General features: G+C 38.1%; 1 pseudogene; it reads left to right on the top strand.

The window, feature by feature from the left end:
- Window positions 1-613: 613 nt before the first annotated feature.
- Window positions 614-1,976, top strand: LOC100436508 (trifunctional enzyme subunit beta, mitochondrial-like; annotated as a pseudogene).
- Window positions 1,977-20,871: the final 18,895 nt, after the last annotated feature.

The following is a 20,871-nucleotide window of genomic DNA, read 5'->3' as shown; positions in this document are numbered from 1 at the left end:
TTCTTTCCTAAAGATTTCTGGTGCCCAGGGAAAGTCTCTAGTTTCTGGTGCCCAGGGAAAGTCTCTAGTTTAGCCAGAATTTCTCTATAATATCGTTGGTGTTGCCCCATGGGTTTTAGCTAAGCAGTATCCATCTTGTGCAAGAGAGGCTCGTCAGGGCAGCTTCCTGAACAATAAGCTGAGATGATCATGAGGGAACGGGATTAATGAAGGACTGTTACAGAAATAAGGAAAAAATCTGCAGTAGAGCAAGAACTCCAACCCTTGCTGGAAAGTTTCAATCAGACACTGACATTTCCAAAGTGCCCATAAATCAACTTTTAATATACTGTGGATGCATAGAGGAGGCTGTCCATATGTTTCTTTTTTTGAAGTTTTAGGCATTATTGTTTTCAGTGCGAAGATGCTGTAACCTTAATAAGTTCAATAAAACAGAAATATACATAAGTGCTGCTAACAAAATGACTAGGCCAATTTTGAAATGTAAACTTAAAATGTAAAGTCACAGGGTCTGAGCCTTGCTCAGAGTAGGAGTCCACGCGGACATCAGCTAAGATTCCAGAATGACTACCGTCTTGACTTACACTTTTAAAAATCTTCTCACTGCATCAAAATGGGCCCTCAGATTTTCCATAAGACCTCTGAGCTGTTCCTCCCAGCTGCGAGCTGCCCAGCCATCCAGACCAAAACGAAGAAGACATTAGCCAAACCCAATATAAGGAATGTTGTGGTGGTGGATGGTGTTCGCACTCCATTTTTGCTGTCAGGCACTTCATATAAAGACCTGATACCACATGATTTGGCTAGAGCAACGCTTACGGGTTTGTTGCATCAGCCCAGTGTCCCCAAGGAAGTAGTTGATTATATCATCTTTGGCACAGTTATTCAGGAAGTGAAAACAAGCAATGTGGCTAAAGAGGCTGCCCTTGGAGCTGCCTTCTCTGGCAAGACTCCTGCTCACACTGTCACCATGGCTTGTATCTCTCCCAACCAAGCCATGACCACAGGTGTTGGTTTGATTCCTTCTGGCCAGTGTGATGTGATCATGGCAGGTGGTGTCGAGTTGATGTCCCAGTCCCTATTCGTCAGTCAAGGAAAATGAGAAAACTGATGCTTGATCTAAGTAAGGCCAAATTTGTGGGCCAGTGACTGTCTTCAATCTCTAAATTCTGATTGAATTTCCTAGCACCTGAGCTCCTGCCGTTTCTGAGTTCTCCAACAGTGAGACCACGGGCCACTCTGCAGACCAATTGACTGTTTCTCGACTGGAACAGGATGAATATGCACTGCGCTCTCCCAGTCTGGCCAAGAAGGCACAGGATGAAGGACTCCTTTCTGATGTCATACCCTTCAAAGTACCAGGAAAAGATACAGTTACCAAACATAACGGCATCCGTCCTTCTTCACTGGAGCAGATGGCTAAACTAAAACCTGCATTCATCAAGCCCTACGGCACAGTGACAGCTGCAAATTCTTCTTTCTTGACTGATGGCGCATCTGCCATGTTGATTATGGCAGAGGAAAAGGCTCTGGCAATGGGTTATAAGCCGAAGGAGTGTTTGAGGGATCTTATGTACGTGTCTCACAATCTAAAAGATCAACTATTACTCAGACCAACATATGCGACTCCAAAAGTTCTAGAAAAGGCAGGATTAACCATGAGTGATATTGATGCTTTTGAGTTTCACGAAGCTTTCTCAGGTAAGATTTTAGCAAATTTTAAAACCATGGATTCTGATTGGTTTGCACAAAATTACATGGGTAGAAAAACCAAGATTAGATTGTGTCCTTTGGAGAAGTTTAATAACTGGGGTGGATCTCTGTCCCTGGGATACCCATTTGGAGCTACTGGCTGCGGGCTGGTCGTGGCAGCTGCCAACAGATTACGGAAGGAAGGAGGCCAGTATGGCTTAGCGGCTGCCTGTGCAGCTGGAGGGCAGGGCCATGCTATGATACTGGAAGCTTACCCAAAATAATAGATCCAGAAGAAATGACCAGGAGTTTCTGTGCAACACTCACACTAGGCAACAGCATTTCAATGCATTCCTAAATGACATTTATAGTTCCTAGCTCCTGTTAGGAAAACGATTCTTGTGGCCTTCTGTTAAATGCTTTGCACTTAAGCCTTGCCAGTGTTCTCAGCTTTTCAATAATCACAGTTTACTGCTTTTTCAGGGATTTCTAAGCCACCAGAATCTCACACAGACAAGTGTAGGTGGTTGTTTTTGTTTTCTCTTGTCACTAAAGACTAAATGAGTGCTTGCAATTGGGAAAGAGGTCAGCTGAGATTTGGAAATCATCTTTGTAATATTTGCAAATTATACTTGTTCCTATCTGTGTCCTAAAGATAACTGTTCTCTATAAAGACAAACAAATTTCCCTAAATTAACTTAATTATGGAAAAATAATTCAGAATCTAAACATCACTGAAAACTTGTAAAAAATGTTTAGATACATAAATATCATGGTGGTCAACCTTAATAAAGTGGGGAAATATTGGAAAAAAGTGTAAAAACACACATATATGTGTTAAAGTTATGTACATATATAAATTTATATGTTTATATATAAATTAGTATATATAAAGTTTAAGTATATTTTGCATATTTACATATACTTATATACACTTTTATATAGTATATAAGTGAATATCCACCTCCATATTTAAATTACATCTTTAGGCTGGGCATGGCAACTCATGCTTGTAAATCTCAGCACTTTGGGAGGCTGAGGCGGACGGATTGCTGGAACTCAGGAGTTCGAGACCAGCCTGTGCAAAGTGGCAAAACCCCATCACTACCAAAAATACAAAAATTATCCAGGCGTGGAAGCTTGTGGTCCCAGCTCCTCAAGACAGAGGCTGAGGTGGAGAATTGCTTAAGCCCCAGAGGTCTAGGCTGCAGGGCGCCCAGATCATGCCACTGCACTATAGCCTAGACCACAGAGCAAGACCTTGTCTCAAATAAATAAATAAAATAAAATATCTTACATCTTTATATATGTACCTGGTTTTGTTTAGTAAAATTATTGTATATATGTATATAATAATATATATAGTATACTTATATATCACTGCATTAGTCCATTTTCACACTACTATAAAAAGATACCTGAGACTGGGTACTTTATAAAAGAAAGAGGTTTAATGACTCAAAGTTCCGCATGGCTGGGGAGGCCTCAAGAAACTTACAATCATGGCAGAAGGCGAAGGGGAAGCAAGGCACGTCTTCTCATGGCAGCGGAAGGGAGAGAGAGCAAGGAAGTGCCACACTTTTAAACCATCAGATCTCATGAGAACTCACTCACTATCACGAGAACAGCAATGGGGAAATCCACCCCTAGGATCCAATCATTTCTCACCAGGCCCCTCCCTGGACACATGGGGATTACAATTCCAGATGAGATTTGGGTGGGGACACAGAGCCAAACCCTATCAATCGTATATAATTACATTTATTTATATATAAACTTGTATACATGTACACATACATATTTATATATACACTTGTATATACGTACACATACATTTATATATTTACATAAAAACTTGTATACATATAAATTGATATACAGATGGTCTTTGACTTAGGATGGTCCCATTTACAATTTCTGGACTTCACGGTGGTGTGAGAACAATACGCATGCAGTGGAAAGTGCTGTTTTCCTCTCTTACCAGGCTGGACAGCAGCAGGGAGCCAGCTCCCGCTCAGCCCTGCAATCACAAAGGTTCACAGCCAACACTCTACAGTGTTCTGTGTTGCCAGAGGAGTTTGCTCCCCAATAGGCTATGTAAGTGCTCTGAGCATGTTTAAGGGAGGCTGGGCTAAGCTATGATGTTTGGTAGGTTAGGCATATTCAATGCATTTTCAAATTACTATGAAATTACTATTTTCAAATTCAAGTTGCTATGGGTTTATTGGGATATAACCCCATCATAAGTTAAGGAGCATTTGTACATAAACTTGTATTGATGTGTATATATATATATATATATATATATACACACATATATGGTACATATCTATAACTTGGATCTGTGCATATTTTATATGTTTGTGAACATTTATATATACATTTTTATATCAATACATACATTTATATAAACATTTAACATATACAGTTGACCCTTGAACAACACAGAGGTAAGGAACAACTCGCCGTCCCACCCCCACATGTAGTTGAAAATCCATGTATAACTTTGACTCCCCCAAAACTTAACTATTAATAGCCTACAGTTGACTGGAAGCCTTACTGACAACGTGAATGGTCAATTAACACACATTTTGTACATTATATGTATTATATACGGTATTCTTACAATAAAGTAAGCTGTAGAAAAGAAAACGTCTTTAAGAAAATCCTAAGGAAGAGAAAATATGCTTATTATTCACAATGTGGAAGTGGATCATCCCAAAGGCCTTCATCCCCATCATCTTCACGTTGAGTGGGCCGAAGAAGAGGAGGGGGAGGGGTTGGTCTTGCTTTCTCAATGGTGGCAGAGGTGGGAAAAAAACCAAATATAAGTGACTCACACAGTACAAACCCATGTTGTTCAAGAGTCAACCGTATATGCATATACACACACACACATACACATTTATATTTAAATTATATCTTTATATATATACCTCATTGTGTTTGGTAAAATTAATTTTGTTACACTCTTAAATTTTTTTGTTATTTGCATTTCTTCTCTATGTTTCAACATTTCAAGCCACAAAAAATAGACACAATATTCTGACTGAATGATTATAATATGAGCATTCAGGTAGTTCTGTTTAGACAGTTTCTAAACCACCAGCTACACAGACACATCTTACAGAACTGCCATCTAAAAAGGAGATACACTAGATTATTTTTATGTCATTAATTGATACACAACACAGGCATTTGTCCCAAGGGCTTCCTCTGTCATAGGATGTTTACTCAATTTATGTGAACAAATTCCAATTTGCAGTGGAGTGCTCTAGAAGCCAAACAGAATGCAATGAATTTTAAATGTCGTTTGCCTGATGTTCTTACTTTGGAAAATATTTAAAAGATGTGCACTGTTACAGTAATTAGTATGTGTGTGTGTATATATATGTGTGTGTGTATACGTGTGTGTCTGTGTGTATATAAAATAAATGTCATGTACACTTACATATAAATGTATATATTCATTTGCTTTAGTGCTTTTTATTACATGAAATGATTATTGGTAAAGTTGAAGTTTACCAAGTGAAGTTTGTTGAATGCAACAAACCACCACCACCTTGGCAGCTATAGGGAGGTGATTGTCATCAAACAAACCTTAACTTTACCAAAAATTCATTTTATTTAATAAAAAGAACTAATGTAAATTTCATCTTTTAAAAATTCTAGGTTAAGGAGGCATCTCTGATCTCTATTTTGTTCAAGGGTCAACTGTATATGTTAAATGTTTATTAAAATGTATAATATTGATGTAAAAAATGTATATAAATGTATATGATATTTTTTATTTATATATACACACATACTGATTACTATAATAGTGCACACGTACATATTGATATAAAATGTATATAAAATTGTATATAAATGTATATGACATTTGTTTTATTTATATATATACACACATATATACAACATGCTAATTTACTGTAACAGTGCACATGTATATATTGATATAAAATGTATATATAAATGTATGTAAATGCATATGACATTTGTTTTACATATATACACACACACATAAACACACACATATTAACTACTGTAACAGTGCACATCTTTTAAGTATTTTCTTCCCAATTAAGAATATCAAGCACACTATGTTTATAATTCACTCTATTCTATTTGCCTTCTAGGGCACTCCATTGCAAATTGAAACCAATTCACAAAAACTTATGAGAGAGAAAGCCATTGAGGACAAATGCCCAAGTTGTGTATCAATTAATTATATTCTCACGATGTCTTCCAAAGTACCTTTTTATATTGTCACTAAAAATACATGTATCACTAAACAATACCTAGTGAATATTTTTAAAATTTACATTAGAAGTACATTATTGTATAATCTTTTTGTAAATTATTTTATTATCCTTTCAGTTATGCATAGGTTGAGCCAATTTGTGTAACTGTAATATAGCTGGTATGCATACACTAGGAGTTATTAACACTTAATTACTCCCTTTTTGCTTGATCATTTCCACTTTTCCTCTTTTACAAACAATACGGCAAGAAACAAAGTTATCAATGCTTCTTTGTGTATATATGTGAGCTATTCTTTGGGAGTATTTTTTTAGTGCTCTTTATAGATATTAAACTTATTTGCCTTCAACAAAACTCTAATTGCCCTAATTCATAAAATGAAAATCTAAAGCCTAGCTACTAAATTGCTCAAATCACACGGCTAGCAGGAAAAAAGGCTGAGATCAAACCCAGCCTGTCTGTCCCCAAAATCCTAGTAATTAAACGTGTCCTGCCTTCTCCAAGGTATTGTTGAGTAACATATGCGATTGGAGGCTTTCCATTTCATTAGACAATACCAAAAGGCTTTTCCAAAATTGGGTACAGATTCCCTTTTGCTACAATTCCCCAACAATGAATACCACAGACATTTGAATTTTTGCTAAGCTAATGGCTGTGAAATTCCATTTCTTTGTTTTAATTTTTCGTGGCTTTGATTTCTGGTGGAATGGAATTTAATGGCCTATGTTGATTGATCTTTCAGATTTTCCCCATTAAGGGGAATTAGGCTTGCTTTGTTTGTTTGTTTTAAGACCAAGGGACTGGAGTTCCCATCACCCACCTTAATTTAGTATTTGGGTGTGTTTGTTAGTTTGTTTCAGACAGAGTCTCGCTCTGTCACCCAGGCTGGAGTGTAGTGGCACGATCTCGGCTCACTGCAACCTCCACCTCCCGGGTTCAAGCAATTCTCCTGCCTCAGCCTCCTGAGTAGCTGGGATTACAGGCACCTGCCACCACGCCCAGCTAATTTTTGTATTTTTAGTAGAGACGGGGTCTCACCATGTTGGCCAGGCTGGTCTCAAACTCCTAACCTCAAATGATCCACCCACCTCGGCCTCCCAAAGTGCTGGGATTACAGGTGTGAGCCACTGCGCCTGGCCTAGTATTTGGTTTTATTTTAATTGAGTGATTGAGTCAAAATGAAATTTGACAATGACATATATTTACTTTTATTTTCTAATTAAATGTGGCTATTTCACCAGGCGCTCAGCTTGATTCCCAGAAGAAATGGGAAAGCTTTGTGGAAATATGAGAACAACGCAGTGACAATCTCATTTTGCTTTGTTGAATGCTGACACAAGATAGATAGTACCTACTTTTAAATTTAATTTCCCTCATACTTGTCAGTAAAAAATGTTTCTTATGCTTGAAAAGTTCCTTGCCAGAATATGTCATTTGTGAAGGTGCAAACCTTCTTATAAAATCGGCACCTCAGCATCATACTTGCATAATCATGTCACCCCAGGAAAAGCTTTAAAGCTGTGAGAAGTGTTATTTTACTTACCAACTACAAAACTTGAATGGCATAAATTGAAACCATTTATATGTATACAGACACACACACAGACACACACGTATAAAACTCCTACTCCTTTTATTTTTAATTTAATTAATTAATTTATTTATTTATTTATTTATTTATTTATTTTGAGACAGAGTATCACTCTGTTGTCCAGGCTGGAGCACAGTGGCACGATCTCCACTCACTGAAGCCTCTGCCTCCCGGGTTCAACTGATTCTTGTGCTTCAGCCTCCAGAGTAGCTGAGATTACAGGCATGTGCCACATGCCCGGCTAATTTTTGTATTTTTAGTAGATATGGGGTTTTGTCATGTTGGCCAGGCTGGTGCTGAACTCCTGGCGTCAAGTGAACTGCCTGCCTCAGCCTCCCAAAGTGCTGGGATTACAAGCGTGAGCCACCTTGCCCAGCTTCTACTCCTTTTAAAACACTGCATTTACCCACTTGGTAGCTTAGATGTAAATGCTATCAAGGACTGTTCATTTTCAAGCAGTCCTAGACAGTCCTATATAGCATTTATATTATCTACAATATAAATATATATTATAAATATCATATTTATATTTATAATATATAACAGTTATAATTATATTTATAATATATAAATATTATTTTATACACTATATAAATATATATTTAATATCATATATAATATGAATATTATATTTATATTCTCTATTATAGAGAACATATATTATCTATAATATTTATATTATAGATAATATAATTACAGTCCAAATAACTGGGAATACAGGGGTAAACTACCATGCCTGGTTAATTAAAAATCACTATTATTATTTATATCTATAAATAGATAATATAAATATAATAGATAAATATAAAAATAGATCTATATTTATAGATAATATCAATATTACTATATATTCACATTTATATTATCTATATTTGTAGATAATATGGATACACACACATCAAGAATTAAGAAAAGGATTATTTTAGGAATGTACTACTACTATAAAAATAATAGTCTTGGAAATAATTGCTCATATATCTGGAACCTTATTTAATCTTCTTAGCTTTCATTTGAAAGCTGTGTTTGTCTGTGTCCTGTGTGTGTGTGTTTTCCTGTTCTACTTTTGTGTACAGATCACCTCTGTCTCAGTCTGCTTTGCTTTGCTGTAAAGAAATACCTGAGCCTGGGTAATTTATCAATTTATAAAGCCTGGTGTTTACCTGACTCACGATTTTTCAGGCGGTATAAGAAGCCTTTTCTTCTTGTAAATACCTCCGGAAGCTTCCAGTAATGGCAAATGTGAAAGGGGAAATGGAGGGTCATACGTGAGGGAGGAAAAGACAGAGGAAGAGGGGTGCCATGCTCAGATGAACTATACAGTAGGAACTCACTCCTTCCCAGGGGCACCAAGCCATTCATGAGGAATCCACCCCCATGACCAAAACACCTCCCGCCGGGTCCCACCTGCAACGTGGGGATCAAATTTCAATATGAGTTTTGGAGGGTCAAATATCCAAACCATATCGACCCCTAACTTAGTCTTGTAGAACAGCAATCGTTGTATTATGCTAACGATTCTGTGCTTTAGGGACACTGAAAGGGTTCATTGCGTATGGCTGTCTTTGCCCATGATGTTTGGAATTTACAAAGGTAAGGAGGTCACTCTGTGGCTGGGGAATAGAATGAAGTGAAGGTTTCATGACTACTATGTCTGCGGATGGATGCTGGCTCAGTAACGGCTCTCAGATGGAATGTATGAGGCACCTCCAGGAAGATGCTTGGGCTTCATTTACAATCCAGCCTCAGAATGTACACAGTGTCACTTCCTTTGGTTTCACAACCTTGCTCAGATTCCAGAGGAGACAGCGTCTTTTTTTTTTTTTTTTTTTTTTTTTTGAGACAGGGTCTTGCTCTGTCTCCTAGACTGGAGTGCAGCGGTTTGATCATGGCTCACTGCAGCCTCAACCTACTGTACTGAAGTGATCCTCCCCCTTCAGCCTTCCGAGTAACTGGGACTACAGGGATGAACTACCATGCCTGGGTAATTTAAAATTATTATTATTATTGTGTAGAAACAAGTTCTCACTATGTTGTGTAGGCTGGTCTCCAACTCCTGGCCTCAACAATCCTCCTGCCCTGGCCTCCCAAAGTGCTATTATTACAGGCCTGAGCCACCACACCAGCCGGGAGCATCTTTTGTCTGAAAAGAACTTTAAAGCTTTAAAGTCGCTCTATATGAAGGGCCTGTGGATTGGGAGAAATTCTCTGAACATCTCTGATAAATACAACTGATCACAGGGAATATGTTTGTGAAGTTTTGAAAAATGACTTTCTTTGAGACATGCATGTGATTCTAACTTGTGATTTCCTTCAGCTAAACCCGCAAATTGTTCTGTTCAGAAAAAAAGCACATAATGATAGATAATCTGTAACACTATAAAATCGTGGTAATTTTCCTATTATGATGTCAAAATTTCTTCAAGTAAAGGATAGTCTTATAGAAATAGTGCCCTATCATTCATTCTATATTATTATGTATCCCTTGGTTGAAATTTACAAGGAAGAAATTTCTCCATTACAATCACATGCTTGTCTTAGCAGACTATTGCAAACCTCTGTTTCAAACTGAGAAATCAATCTTAATGAAATAATATGAAATAAGCATGAAATGTTAAAGCTGGGAAAAAAAAGGCCAATGGCTTTTTCATAATGAAAAATAAGAAAAAAGTTAGGCAATGAATACTTTTTTTGTTTGTTTTTGAGACAGGGTCTCGATCTGTGGCCCAGGCCGGAGCACAAGTGGCATGATCACGGTTGACTGCAGCCTTGACCTCCAGGGATCAAGCAGTCCTCATGCCTCAGCCCCCCAAGTAGCTAGAGCTACAGGCACATGCCACCAAACCTAGCTAATTTTTTAAAATAAATTATTTGTAGAGATGAGGTGTCACTATATTGCCTAGGCTGATCTCAAACTCCTGGCCTCAAGCGATCCTCCCACCTTCGTCTTCTAAATTGCTGGGATTACAGGTGTGAGCCATCATCCTTGGCCAGAACTAATTTTAATATTATCACCATGTTTCCTCTCCATAGGAAACGTTTGCCTAACCCAGAAACAGCATCAACATTTCTTAAAAAAAAAAAGTCAATCTATACTCTCTTCAATATGGGCAGAAATAAACGAATGGCCTAGACCAAGAGCTCACTTATTAAAGAATATCCTATTATTGGAAAGAACAAACATTGAGCTAACATGGAAAAGAATCCCATTCGGTTTTGAAGTTAGACTGTATTTAAGGAAACGATTAACCACATTATACATAGGGGAAGCCAGAGTTCTTAGTGTGGAAAAAAGGGAGACACAAATACGTCCTATTATAATGAGGAAAAGCCCAAGACAAGGAAACAGTGTGAAAGGTACAAAAAGTGTGATTTTGACACCCATCAGATGCTGACATTCTTGGAGTGATTCAGAGAACAGGAAAAGCAAATGATGGATTTGGCTGCATCCGTTTTCTCCTTCCTAGCCTTGTTTTTTGTTTTACTTTTGTTTTTTGTTTTTACCAAAATCAAACTCTGATGTCAGTCCCTCCTAATTCCACCTGGGAAATGCTGTTCGTGGATTTAGTATCCAGTTAAGAGGCAATGTGATGGCTGGGGATGTTGCCCAAGGCTGGCACCCAGATATCAAAATCCATATCCTACCTGGATTCCTGGGTGGTGTTTTACCGCCTCTTCTCTCTTTAGCGTTCTCATCTATAAGTTCAGCCCAACCAAATTTCTCCCTCATTAGCTTGCGGTGATAATGTATTTCTTATTTTTTATTTATTTTATTTTTAGAGACAATGTCTCGCTCTGTTGACCAGGCTACAGCACAGTGGCACAATCAGAGCTCACTGCAGCCTCGACTTCCTGAGCTCAAGCGATCCTCCCATATCAGCCCCGCAAAGTAGCTGGGACTGCAGAAGCACACCACCATGCACAGCTGATTTTTTTATTATTATTTTTTGTCGAGACGGGGTCTTGCTATGATGTCAGCCCCCCAAAGTAGCTGGGACTGCAGAAGCACACCACCATGCACAGCTGATTTTTTTTATTATTATTTTTTATCGAGGCAGGGTCTTGCTATGTTGCCCAGGCTGGTCTCAAACTCTTGGCCTCAAGTGATCCTTCCTCCTTTCTCTCCCAAAGCAGTGGGATTACAGGCATAAGCCACTGCACCTGGCCAGCTCCTAGTGATGATTAATCTCCTAATTGATGCTTTAAACTGCCTGACACATAGTAAACCTTCCAGTCATGTTGTTTGTTATTACTCCTATAGTTATTTGTGTTGTTATTTGTGCCATTTGTTTTTCTTCTACTTTAGGCCTTGTTCTTCAATTACAAAACAAATGCCATTTCATGTTAAAGAATTACAAAGCACTGGTGAGATGACAATTGATTTCCTCAATAGATATCAAAGAAATAATGTATCTTTATATAATCATATGAAATAATATATTTCTTTAAAATAGCTGTTTCAGAATTCGGAAAAAGCTACCTTTTATGTAAAAGAAAGTTTTATAGAAGTGGTGAAATTAAGTTGGACTGTAAAAAAGGAAAAAAAAAGAACGCATTTTTAGTAAACTAATATAAAAATTCCAACTGGCAATATTTAAAATATTGAAGGTTATACATATAACTCTAAACACCTAAAACATACAGAATGTGTTTAATGTTGATTGTAAAATGCTGTGATTTTTCCAAGTGGTTGGCACTAAACTGTTTCACCATTAAAGTCATTCCTTTATGTGTTCCTCCTTGTGTCCAAAGTTTGAAAATAATTAGCTACAATGCAAAAACATGAATCAATTTCATTTTTCTTTATTAAATGTATGTAAAACAGAAGACAGGAACTCCTGTTATTAATGAGACTACTACTACTGAATTGTTACAGTTGTAGACAAAAAGCACAGGGAATTGATGGTATTGCTAGTTTCATGAAAATTTTTTTAAAAATCATTTGTGATGGTTAATTCCACAGATAAAATGCTATACCCTTTCTTTCAAATCATCACAAAAACTACACCATGCAGTTTACTGTTGAAGGCAAGTACATTTGAGACAGGTCTATTCTCAGTCTGCTATTTCCTAACACAATAGTTATTGAAATGCAAGAAAAATCAATGTTAGCAGAAGCAGTAGCCTTTCATTTCTGCAGTGCTTGATTCTACTGCTATCACTCTTCTTTGTGTCAATACACAGGGAGGGTGTCTTAGTCCATTCTCACATTGCTATAAAGAGATACCTGAGACTGGGTAATTTATAAAGGAAAGAGGTTTAATTGACTCACTGTTCCACATGGCTGGGGAGGCCTCCGGAAACTTACAATCATGGCAGAAGGCAACGGAGAAGCAAATACCTTCCTCACAAGGTGGCAGGAAAGAAAGGGAGCGTTTGAAGGAGAAACTGTCAAACACTTATAAAACCATCAGATCTCATGAGAACTCACTCACTATCATGAGAACAGCATGGGAGAAACCACCTCCATGATCCAGTCATCTTCCACCGAGTCCTTCCCTCAACATGTGGGGACTATGGAGATTACAGTTCCAGATGAGATTTGGGTGAGGACACAGAGAGAAACCATATCAGAGGTGTTAACTATGAGCAACAATGACCCAGATAGCTCATTAATTTAAAAAACACAAAACTGATGCTTCTGTATGCTTCTTGTTCCAGGAAAACACAATTGTTTCACCTCAAGAGTTATAAGGCTATTTAATATGCATATACACATATATTTAATCACATTTGTTCACGTATGTGCATGTATGATGACACACATACACACACATGTAAATCCACCTTCCTTTCTCATGCTACAAGTTCAAATTAATATAGCTTTGATGTCATGTTTTTATGACATGTATATTTGCCAATTCCTCTGTGTGTGTGTGTATATGTGTGTGTTTATGTGTGTGTATTTACATATATGTGTGTTTTCCTGTGTCTTTGGGTGTGTTTCTTGTTGTTCTTCTTCTGCTTTTTAAATTGCACCTTGTTCCAACATTATTCTTTTGAATCTAATGCATCTCAGGTCCCTCTGAAGCCTGCAATTAGAACTGGATGTGGTTGCCTTAGGAAGGGGAGATTTATTCAAGATTTCCAAATTGCATAGCCAATGGAACAGAGAAAATACATTGACTCTTTTTGCTACCCTGACCTTTGCAGAATTGAAGCCTGTTTTCTTGGAAGCTTTTCCCTTTCTATATGAAAAAGCTCTGTATTGCTCCCCAATTTCACAATAATTACTAAGTAGCCTGTGCTTCTGCTAGTTCTGTAGGGCACTTTGGACAAAAAGGTCCTAAGAAAGCAATTTTACAGTTGCTTCCCAAAAGCCCTTGTCAAGGCAGAATAAATCAGCCAGGTGTCCTGAGATAACAAGAGCACAGAATGGAGCAGATTTGGAGTTTGATACTGATAATGTTAAGATTAACTCAGAGCATTGAAATATAAATTCAGCCCCCCGCCCACAAACTATACCTTCCACACCTAGGAACCCCAAAGCAGTCTGAGTCACCTCCTGCATCAAATCTAGTTCCACCAACTTGAATCCTTCAGCATCATCCAAAATGTCTCCTTACTTCAATGTCTTGAACAAGAAGTTATGCAACTAAACATAAAAATTACAAGTGGCCAACCCAACAATAATAAGGCTGATATTCAGGAAATCATGCTAAAGGATGCTTGAAGGATGTGCTGGAATTTGTCAGGGAAACATTAACTGTTGGAAGAAAAATTCACTCCCACAGTCTCATACCTCACAATAGAATGTGAGTGGTCTTGTGATTTGCATTTAGGATCCGAACTCTCATATTCAGGTGACCTTGTGATCTCCTGAGCCTCACAAGACTTTTGAGGCTTTGCCATCCTTGAAAATTTTCCCTTTTGCAAAGGTTGATAAGGACATAAGAAGACACAGAGTCACAGAATAATTTGATATTAGTTCATGTGACTGGGAGAGATGGAAGAGATGTGACATGTGATTGGGGTCGATGCCATCATTTTGCAGGTGAGAAAACTTAGGGCACTGCGAAGTCAATTCTCCAGTGGAAAGGGATGGCTAGTTAAAAGCAGAGCTGGAATAAGAGCCCCCAGGACTTTTATCTCAAGCCCAGGAACCCTTTCATTATTTTACCAAAATTTATGCGTCTTACATGTAATACCAGGACTTATAGTTCCTGTCTCTTGGAATTCAATTGCTGATGGAGAACCTCTAAGTATTTTCTTTGATCAGGAAAACCCACTCAGAGATAAAAATGTTTCAAAACGAAGCCTTTAAATATAACTTCTTTGTTTTTGATGCCGGCAATCAAATATTTGAATGTCATACCATACCTCACACGAGAAAGATCAATTATTTGATAAAAGAAGTTCTGAAAGGAATTTTTACTTCTGAAGAATTTATGATTTAGACCTGAAAGGAAGTCAATTACTATGGAATTTAAACTGGTTCCACGTAACAATGAAGTATTTACTTACTATTAAAACAATGAATTCCTACGAATATGCTTTGTAATTGAATATTTAAGATTTGGCAATTTTAAAATTATCCAGTTGAATCTGAGTCATGGAGAAGTATTTGTTGACCAATATTTTAGAAAGATGGCTTTCGTAGTCAGAATCATGGCCCCCAAAGATGTCCACATCCTAATCCCATGCAGTAGACAGAATAATGGCCTCAAAGATGTCGATGCCCTAATTTCATCTGAGAGACAGAATAATGGCCCCCAAAGATGTGTATATCCTAACCCCCATGTGGCAGACAGAATAATGGTGTCCCTCAAATATCTATGTCCTAATCCTCATGTGATGGACAGAATAGTGGTGGCACTTGTGCCCACATCCTGATCTCCATGTGGTAGAGAGAATAACAGTCCCCAAAGATGTCCACATCCTAATCCCCAGGTGGTGACAGAATAATGGTATCCCAAAATGTTCATGTCCTAATTCCCATGTGGTAGAAAGAATAATGGCCCTAAAGATGTCTACGTCCTAAATACCCCATGATAGACAGAGTAATGGTCTTCAAAGATGTTCACATACCAATCCTTGTGTAGCAGGCAGAATAACGGACCCCAAGATAGCCAAGTCCTTAGAACACGTGCGTTTGCTAATTTATTTGGCAAATATAATCCTTGGAACACGTGCATTTAATCCTTATTTGGCAAATCCTTATTTGGCAAATATAATCCTTGGAGCACATGCATTTAATAACTTATTTGGCAAATATAATCCTTGGAACACGTGCATTTGCTAACTTATTTGGCAAAAGGTACTTGCAGATATGATTAAATTAAGGATCTTGAGATGAGGACATTACCCTGGGTATTATAGAGGTGAGCCCAATTTAATTTCAATGGTCTTTATAAGAGGGAGGTAAAAGGCTCAGAGTGAGAAATGGAGACGTGACAATGGAAACAGAGGTCAGAGTGATGTCAGGGTCATGAACCAATAAATTTGGGTATCCTCTAGAAGCTGAAAAAGACAAGGAAACAGATTCTCCCTTCAAGCCTCAAAAGGAGTGCAGCTCTGCTGACTCATTTAAGTTCTCTGATTTTCTTTTGTTTTTCTTTTTCTTTTTTTCAATTTTTGTTTTAAGTTCAGGGCACATGTGCAGGTTTGTTATATAGGTAAACTTATGTCACAGGGGATTGTTGTAGAGATTATTTTGTCACCCAGGTACTAAGCCTAGTGCCCATTAGTTATTTTTCCTGATCCTCTCCCTTCTCCCATCCTCCATCTTCCAATAAGCCCCAGTGTGAGCTGTTCCCCTCTGTGTCCATGTGCTTTCATCATTTAACTCCCACTTACAAGTGAGAACATGCAGCATTTGGTTTTCTCTTCCTACATTAGTTTGCTAAGGATAATGGCCTCCAGCTTCATCCATGTCGCTGCAAAGGACATGATCTCATTCTTTTTCATGGCTGCATAGTATTCCATGGTGTATATGTACCACATTTTCTTTATCCAGTCTTCCATTGATGGGCATTTTCAAATAACAAAATAAATTTGTGATGTTTTGAGCCATTGAGTTTATGTTTGTTTTGTTACAACAGCCACAGGGAACTAATGCAATGGTTAAAAATAACCATTTTCCAAAACGAGACTAAATAGCTACAGAGTATATGAGTATAAAAGAGTGAACTTAAAATTTCTCCTGCAGCTTTCAATATTTTTGGATAGAAGAATATGAATGAGTCCTCATAAGGTACCACTTATGATGCTCTTGTCCCATTTAAGGTTGAGCCACTGAACCTTATTCCCTTCTTCTTTCATGTTTCATGATGCATCCATTGCTACAAGGCGCCTTGAGAATCTCTGTGTGTATGATAGCCATTGGCGTTTTGAATGGGAATGAAAACAGTATATCTACATCATAGAAAGAGTTGTGTCTGTCATAGTTGGTGCTGTCTAGGGCCAGTTGTAGTTGACACTCTTGGATTTTTTTACCACTGAACTCATAATGAACTTCATCATGATGAACTTCAATGCTATTCTTGTGAGAAGATCTTTGGGTTTTCATTCATAACAGAGAAGCTGAATAATAACCACAGCATACATTTACCTGAAGACAATAGTGTCAGGAATTTTAGGAGCTGCAGATGTACTGTGTCATAATTATCAACACAGTTCTTTCTCTTTTTTCCCCCAATATAAATGATAATTTAAGGCAATATTGTAAAAAATCAAAATTGATACCAAAACATATGATGAACAAATTATGAGCATTCCAAATAAAGATCAGTATTATCAACTATTCCTTTGCCTCGGGCTCTAATATGACACTCTTCCTGATGTCATTTGTCGTGGTGTTTTAAAAAATGTATTGTTCATTAAGATATAATGCACATACAATGCAGTTCTCAAACAATACAACTTCAGTATATTTTCTTTATTTATTTTTTTGATCCAGAGTCTTGCTCTGTCACCCAGGCTGGAGTACAGTGCTGTGATCCCAACTCACTGCAACCTCCGCCTGCCAGGCTCAAGTGAATCTCGCGCCTCAGCCTTCTGAGTAGCTGGGATTACAGGCATGTGCCAGCACATCCAGCTAATTTTTGTATTTTTTAGTAAAGACAGGGTTTCACCATGTTGCCAGGGTGGTCTCAAACTCCTGACCTCAAGTTAAATGCTGGCCTCAGCCTCTCAAAGTGAGAGGTAAAGTCACCTGGACTTCCTGGGTGGAGTGGGGCTTGGAGAACTTTTCTGTGTCTAGCTAAAGGTTTGAAAACGCACCAATCAGCACTCTGTAAAAACGCACCAATCAGCGCTCTGTGTCTAAAGATTTGTAAACGCACCAATCAGCGCTCTGTAAAAATGAACCAATCAGCACTTTGTAAAATGGACCAATCACTGCTCTGTAAAATGGACCAATCAGAAGGATGTGGGCGGGGCCAAATAAGGGAATAAAAGCTGGCTCCCCGGGCCGTTGGTGACAACCCGCTTGGGTCCCCTTTCGCTCTTTACAATAAATCTTGCTGCTGCTCACTCTTTGGGTCTGCACTACCTTTATGAGCTGTAACACTCACTGCGAAGGTCTGTGGCTTTACTCCTGAAGTCAGCGAGACCACGAACCCACTGGGAGGAACAAACAACTCCAGACATGCCACCTTTAAGAGCTGTAACACTCACTGTGAAGGTCTGCAGCTTCACTCCTGAAGCCAGCGAGATCACGAACCCACCAGAAGGAAGAAACTCCGGAGACAGCTGAACATCTGAAGGAACAAACTCTGGACACACCACCTTTAAAACCTGTACCACTCACTGCCAGGGTCCGTGGCTTCATTCTTGAAGGCAGTGAGAACAAGAACCCACCGGAAGGAACCAATTCCGGACACAAAAGTGCTGGGATTACAGGCATGAGTCACTGTGTACTTTCAATATCTTTTACTATATTTACGTGCTGTGAAACCACCATTAACATTTAATTCCAGACATTTTTTATCACCCCAAAAATAAACTCAACATTCATTAGTGGTCACTCTCCATACTATCTTCCTCTCTCCCAATCCATGGCAATCTGTAGTCTACTTTTTGTCTGTGGGTTTACCTTTGTGTACCTTTAATAAAAATGAAATCATGTGAACTTTTGTGTTCGGCTATTTTCACTTACCGTAATGTATTATGGTTCATGTTGCGGTATGAATCAGTACATTTTTTAAACGGATAAATATTATCCATATTATGCATATACACATTTTATTTATCTTCAATTCAGAGACATTGGGCTATTGGTATTTTTGACTATTTTTTGATTTTTTGTTTTTTAAAATTTTTGTGGGTACGTAGTAGGTGTGTATATTTATGGGGTATATGAGATGTTTTGATATAGGCATGCAATTTGAAATAAGCACAACATGGAGAATGGGGTTCCATCTCCTCAAGCATTTATGCTTTGAGTTACAAACAATCCAATTACACTCTTTATTTTAAAATGTACAATTAAGTTATTGACTATTTTTTGACTATTCTAAATAGCAATACCACAAACATTTGTGTACACATTTTTGTGCAGGCATATGTTTTCAATTCTTTTGGCATATACCGATGAGTAGAATTGTTAGTCTATAAGGCAGTTCAATGTTTCACCTTTTGAGGAACTGCCAGACTGATTTGCAATATGGGTAAATCATTTTATATTCATACCAGCAACAGATGAGAGGTCTCATTTTTGTGCATCCTCACCAGTACTTGTGATTATTTGTCTTGTTGATTATAGGCTTCCTACTTTCTGTGTATTTGGAACTAAAATACATTTCCTGTAGGTAGCATGTCCATTCTGCCAGTCTCTGATTTGGGGTTGGAGTGTTTAATCTAAGTTTTGCTGTATTTTTTTTTTTTTTTGGTCTCTTCATGTCCTTTTATTTTGTTGTTGTTGTTGAACAAGTTACAAAATGGAGCCACTCTGAAAATTCTCTCTGCTTCCTATTTTGTATTTCTGCGTGTTGTTGTTTCTGCTGCTGTGTATTTGTTTGTTTAATGACTTTCCTGAACTAATTCTACAGTCTGTATTATTTGTTGCATGTGTTTCCACCAAAGTGTCTTCACTGTTAGCTTGGTGTTCAGCAATGATTGGACAAAGATTGCCTTAGATGTCTGCAGTCTCCTGGTCTAGCTGAGGGGCTCTGTGTTGCTGCTAGTGCATGATTTCCACACTCCCTCAGGCATAGTGTTCTTTCTCTACTTAGTAAAATTCAGCCATTTCTCTTGAGCACATGCTGCTTGGATACTTGCAAGTCTTTGTTTACTCTCCAGAGCTCATTGGAATCTCTGTCTTAGCCTTTACTTCCTCTTGGAGCAATTCTTCAAGGTCAGACACAGAGGAATCTGAGGTCTTTCTTAGTTCTTTCTCCTCCATGTGTGCACATGTTAGCATGCACACAACCCTCTGCGTGCACGAATCCTTCTTTATTCCCTGGAATACATCAGAGCTTTTAAATGACCCCAAGGGCATAGAATCCTCCAGGTTTTCTTCTCAATGTTTTGGTTATTTTAGTATCGTCCCCAGCTTTTATTACTACCTTGGGCAGCTGCACTTTTATACAGTTACCTCTGATTGTTTTTGACTACTCCCCCAGGAAAAAGGCTGTTTCACCTGGTGAGCTCTATGTCACGTCAAATAATGACAACTTTGTGAGTGGGGTCTTCTGGGGAACTAGCAGACAGGTCAAATAATGACAGTTCTCTGTGGATAGGGCTTCTTATTCCTCCAGTGGCTGTTCTGCTACTAGCTGCTACTGAGTGTGGGATATTTGTCAACAAGACTACCACGGAACTTGGGAGAGAACAATTTAAAACCCTGCAAAAGCCACTGTTCTTACTGAAATCATCTATTTTTCTTGAATAATTGCTCCAGGGATAGCCTTTGGTTCAATGCTAGACTTTGGTTCATTTTCCAGACTCAGGATATTTTCTTATTAATTTTGCCAAGTAATTTTGGAGCAGAGGCTTCTTGGAGGTCATTACTGTGCTATTCCCAAGGATATTATTTCCCAGTTCTTTCTTGGCCTATGTAGGTTTCAAACTGTTTCTAATGACCTCCAAACACCTCTTTTACTCCATTTCGGGAAATGGCAAATCAGGTTGACTTTGGGGTTTATCTCTACCCCGAAGGCTCCAGAATGCCCTTGCATTGTCAATTCATTGCAGTATAGATAAGACATGCACTGCAGCATTAAGTATAAATTCTACATGACACAAAGTAACAGAAATCTCTGTCTCTGTGAAGTGATTACAATGATTGCTCTTCCTTCATTCCACATATAAAAGCATAATTATATTTAATCATTCTACTTTCTTCTGTGTGTGTGACCTTACCACACAGAAATGAGTCATATAGCAGA

The sequence above is a fragment of the Pongo abelii genome, chromosome X (assembly GCF_028885655.2).
Source record: "Pongo abelii isolate AG06213 chromosome X, NHGRI_mPonAbe1-v2.0_pri, whole genome shotgun sequence".
Classification (NCBI taxonomy): domain Eukaryota; kingdom Metazoa; phylum Chordata; class Mammalia; order Primates; family Hominidae; genus Pongo; species Pongo abelii.
The sequence above is the reverse complement of the archived record's forward strand: the minus strand, read 5'-3'. Positions and strand labels throughout refer to the sequence as shown.